Genomic DNA, 5,487 nt, shown 5'->3' with positions numbered 1-5,487 from the left:
AAAATGCAGATAAATAGAAATGAAACAAACATTTTTAAGTTTTTACTCCAACAAGAAGCTGGAGCCTCGGTGGAGTTACGTGATAAATGGCAATGGTTTGTCTGTCTTTTCATAACTTAATCATAAACTTTCAGTTTATAAATAAAAAATTAGATTCCCGAAAAAAAAGCCATCAAAATTACACCATTTATCAGACCCAGAAACGATGAAAACGGAATGAATTAATGGATTTTCAACTTTTCGGGGGTACTTGAACTACTTGCGCTTATGTTATGTTCCATAGAGTGGGAAAACCAAACTAAATCCAGGGTTTAAATCATCAAAATCCCTTTTTTTGTTTTTGTCCCACTTCAAAATTGTAAGCATGTATATATGTCTGTTCATCAGTTCAGTCGTCAACCAAAATTGAAAAACTTCACTTATTGTGCCACATTTTGCTATTTCACAAAATGTGATTAATCAGGATTAATTAAGTACAAAGCCTCTGATTAGTTAGATTAGTGTTTTTAACCATGTCCCACCACTAATTATTTTTTATTCTTTAGACACTCTTCAGACAGCCATGCTGGAATAGTCCTCTTGTGTAAAGCTCCTACAGACTGGGGCTCATCTTGTCAGCTGACTCCCCGACACCTTTTGCACTCGTGCTGCTGTAGATCATCCCCTTCCCACCTCTGTGCTTCGCTGTCAGGATTATACGTTCACTGTGGCAGCCAGAATGTGCTCCAAGTCTTTATCATTCTTCTTTTTCTGCTCTTTAGCAAAATTTTATCTTGCAGTTTTGTGGCAAAGACCAAGCAGCGTTTTTTTTCTTTGATTCTGTCCATAGAGGTTTATGTTATGCAATGTGTTTGTCACTATCTGGGCTCTCACAAAAACTCCAATTTCCATTAATACTCTCAGTACTAAGTCTGAAGCGTTTATCTGCCTGTTATTCAGAGCCGGATTGTAGAAGTAGCACATTGTAGCATCATTTTAAGACAGCCACTGATTAGTGATGCTGTATTTCCTGGTTATTGCTGCTGCCGTGTTTCAGTCGGTTTGTAGTTTCCTTTTCCATCCTTGTGAAGCCTCACAGTCAGACTCTGTAGTTTTCTGGAAAATTGTTTTCCTTGTGCCATGATACTGACATAGGTCAAAAATGAAGAAGGTTATGATGTGCATAAATCACTTTACATCCGTGTTCATGCTGTTAGAATGATTGTAAATCCGAGGTGTACTCAACTGTGCTTCAGTGATCATGGGTTTTCTAACTTGTGTGTCCGTTCGCTTTTGTTGGACTGAGTTTCTGCTTTGAAGCCTGTATTTCCTATATCGTCTTTCTAAAGTAAAAGCAATGCAGTGACTGACAGATGATGAATTATTAGAATTTTTAGTGATATTACACAAGAGTGTTCCTCCATCTGTTGCATTAGTGGGGAAAAAACACAACAAAACAATAACATTCAAGCCATTAAGTTAAATAAAATACATTGAAATTTAATTTCTGAAGTGTGTGTGATAAGCTGCTTCCCTGCAGGAATCAGTAGAGGAATCTGAAAATAGTAAACATTTAATTACAGCCACAGAATGTGTGAATGTTGAGCAGATGGGAGCTCTGTGCGTGCTGATGGTCTTAAGTGTGCAATTTAATATTGTATATTTATGTTAACAGAAAGTAGATAGTGTATTGTACATACTTAAATGTATGATTTCATACATTTGCAACATTCTAATAATTTCTCTTTTGCTGTGTTGTTTTAAATGTGCTATATAAATAACAGCGACTTGATATTTTCCACCCTGGAGTCAGATTAATAAATCAAGAAAAGTATGGACGGCGGGGATCGATGGACTCAGAAACACCCCCACAATTTAATCAAATATTCTTTGTATGATTTCCAACGGATAAGTCTTGATAAGTCCACAGCGGTGGATTTGTAGTAGAATTACAATCATGTGATCAGCAGGCAGCTGATGTAGCGTTCACTTGTTGTCATAGTTACAGGGATGCCGTGCCGCTATCTCGCAATGATACAGAAATCTTTCACAAATCCATAAATCCAGACTACAAGCTGCATCACTGCCAGAATCGAATCAGGTGGTCCTTAAGTCATTTCTGATCTTCACTGAAAATGTCGTCCAAATCCGTTGGTCTGTGTTTGAGTAATGTTGCTAACAGACAGACAGACAGACAAACGTATGCTGATTGTCACATAATTCCACCGCATTCCTTGTTGTACTAAATATGTTTGAATATGACCAGGTAATGCTGTATAGCCCTATATACTGAGATGTGACATCTGATTTGAAGACATTTCTTTAAGACAGGGACATAAAAGCCATCTTTCTGATGCATCTATTTGACCTTTAAATGCTTCATTTAAAGAAAAAAAAACCCATCAAAACCTAACTGGTTAGGATGACAAAAAGCAGAAAGAAATACCACTCCTACCCCTCTGCTCTTTGCTCAACCCTCTCTTCCCTCTAAATATTTCTTATGTTCCATTAGACTTCGATCTGAGGGCAGCCAAAGCAATGAAAGAGATTTTCGAATATTTCGAGTATTTTGAGCAAAGGTTTCCAGATTCAGAAAATCACCTGGTGTTTTCACAGACAGGTTTTGTTTGTTCATGTAAATCTTCTGTCGCTGCTTCCAAGAAGCTGCAGACTCACCGTCTTCTTTCTCATTCAGGCTTACATCTCCGTCATAGTGTAGCTGAAAGTTAGCAAAAACAAATACGACTTTCCAGCATGAGAAGGAATTTTGCAGCCAGGAGGGAATCGCGCATTCTGCTAGGTGTCGGTTGTGCAGATGGCTTCAGTGAAAGGGGGTCAGGGCAATTAAATTATTGAATTTGGAAACAAAGGGTATATAGAGTGACTGCATGCCTATAACTGGTTATGTAAAGCATGCTGTGCGGTTGCATAATCTCTTCATAATCAGAGGCTGGTCCAGATATAGATGGCCCACTTTCCACCTAGTTCATTCTAGCATGACAGTGGCACAGTGTCCTGAGTGCACAGGTTCACCCGAGGCAGCCTCGGCAAGGCCTTGACATTCTTGAACCTCAGCCATGACAGAAGTGCTCGGTGTTTATTTCCCATGAGGAGACATTTAATGTTGCGTGTCTTTACTGCATGATCACGGGCAGATGTTGAAGTTGTTTGCGGCGTAAGTTATAATTTATTTCATAATCTCCCTGCTCTCCGAAACCATTTTTCATGACTCTGCACGGTATAAATAGTATAAAATAACCCCTCTAAGCCATGTCACACAGATGACATCTCGAGTAGACATGCAACATGGGAAACAATGCTGATACATCTGCTTATGCTGCCCAGGCTGCTGTGTATAATCCCTCAGTGTTTCACCTGCATGTCACTTTGGTTGCTCGTGGTTCCTTTTAGTTTCTTTGTCTTTCAACTATTTATTGGGCTCATCTAGACGATTGTAAATACATTTTGTATTCAGTCAGTTCAATGAGTTGGAAACAGTATTAACAAAATTAATAGATGATTATTGTCAATCAATCCAGTGTTAAAATGCATAAAAATATAAAACAAACACTGTTAAATAGTAAGATGGATGTGCTTCAATACTCACAGAGTAACAGAAACCATTATTAAAAAGTCTAAAAAATCAAACTCATTGCGTATCGAGGACCGCTTTTATTTTTTAAAAACAAATCTTTCAATCTGGGTTCGATCTGACTGGCAGAAGCAATCTAAAGCTACTCACTCTGAAATAAAAAAAATAAGAAGAAATATCTGTCGGATTTCCAATATAAGAATTTGCTTTGCCCAAAAGTGAATCGTAAAACATGATTTTCTGATTAGACTTACTGCTCTTTTCCTTTTCTTTACTCTGTAACTGGGTTTACAACATCATAAAGAAAGTCGTGGTTGAGTTGCAGCAGAAAGCATGTAAGAACAGTCAGATGCACAATGCTAAAGGAGCAGTGAAATGTATTTTTTGCACTTGCACTGAAGTGAGAAAAGCAGTTTGAAGGCAAAATGTAATTTCGAGTTGGTAGAATCCAGAGTCTTTCAACAAAGACTCTGGTACTTTAATAACAGCTTAAATGCACTTTTTACAGCAGGATTTGTAAGGATGTATCAGTGCAAAATTACTTAGAAGCAATTCTTTTTAGTTAAATCTATCCCTAGATTTATATGAACTTTCTTTCATATTTAAACTTATCAGTAAATCAAACAAATGTAAATAAATATGCAGATCAAAAGGTTTTTTCAAGCACTTCACAATGAATCACAATCCCTAACAATTCTTTTAAAAAACTCATACAATTTATTGGAATATCCTCAACTATCTTTTAAAAAACATTTCCAGAAGCCAAACACTTAGTTGCACAATTTTAACACCAAGCTAAGTTTAGAATATTTTCCGCTCCTTTTCAGTAACATACAGAAGCTATTTCAATTTTTTTTTCACACAGAATGCCTTTAGGATCCTTAGTAGCCACAGATGCATCATTTGTGGAGCTGTTGTCAATAAAACCCTCCAGCGCCAAAGAAATAGTTGTTTTGCACTAAACTTGGTGCTGCACAGTCATCCTACTGTGACAAGCTGTTTCAAGCAAACTTCTTCATCACTGTGTCTAGTAGCAGTGAGACAACAGTGCCATCATAAGGTCAAACTGGAACAAAAATACATGACCCGTAGTCAGCATCCCACAAAAAAGTTCCAGTCCTACACTAGCAGGTGTTCCAGTAAAAACAAGGCTTTCGATTATTTTAAACACAAGAATATCATTAAAGACAACTATCTTGAGAAATACAACAAGTTTTGATTGACAATTTTTATGACCTGCGTGAATTCGTGAGGGTGTGATGTTGTCCTAACTCGTGGTTAGCTTGTAAAAGTTAATCATTACAGATTAAGGGATTGTAGGATGACAGCTAACCAATATGTTCTTCAAACAAAATGAAGCTAGTTTTCAGGTTGCTGGAGTGTAAACTTGATTAGAGTCAAGTATCACAGCCGATCCCTGTATTCACCCCTTTGAAAGAGATTCATTCTTCCATTTTGCATCTTCTTCATAAGTCTTGTAGCTCGTTTAGTTGCAACACCAAGTCATAAAAGAAGAAGAAGCAGAATTTATTATGAGGAAAGTCTTTCAAAACAAGAAGTCTTGCATGGTCTCCTACTCCTGACCAACTAAGGTCATGTTTCGTGAAATCCCTTTTGCACCAAGCTTACAGTATCTCATTTTCCAATCCGCGGTGAAAACGCTGTGAACACAGTGGAACAAAGATGAAAGAAAACGCTGGAGAGCATTTAGGTGGTCTTAGAGACATTTTTGTGAGGAGTTTCTTTGTCATCCTCAATCTTACTTGCATACATCCATCAATACAGGAAAAAAAAAGCAATGTAAAGTGTCTCGATTAGACGTTGGGCCACCACACATACTCAGAACAGCTTCGGTCGAGTCTCTATACTGGACACCAGATTTCTAAATAATATTCCCTCATTTGATGTTTTGATAG

Source organism: Acanthochromis polyacanthus, chromosome 21 (assembly GCF_021347895.1).
Source record: "Acanthochromis polyacanthus isolate Apoly-LR-REF ecotype Palm Island chromosome 21, KAUST_Apoly_ChrSc, whole genome shotgun sequence".
Classification (NCBI taxonomy): Eukaryota; Metazoa; Chordata; class Actinopteri; family Pomacentridae; genus Acanthochromis; species Acanthochromis polyacanthus.
Note: the sequence above shows the minus strand (reverse complement) of the source record.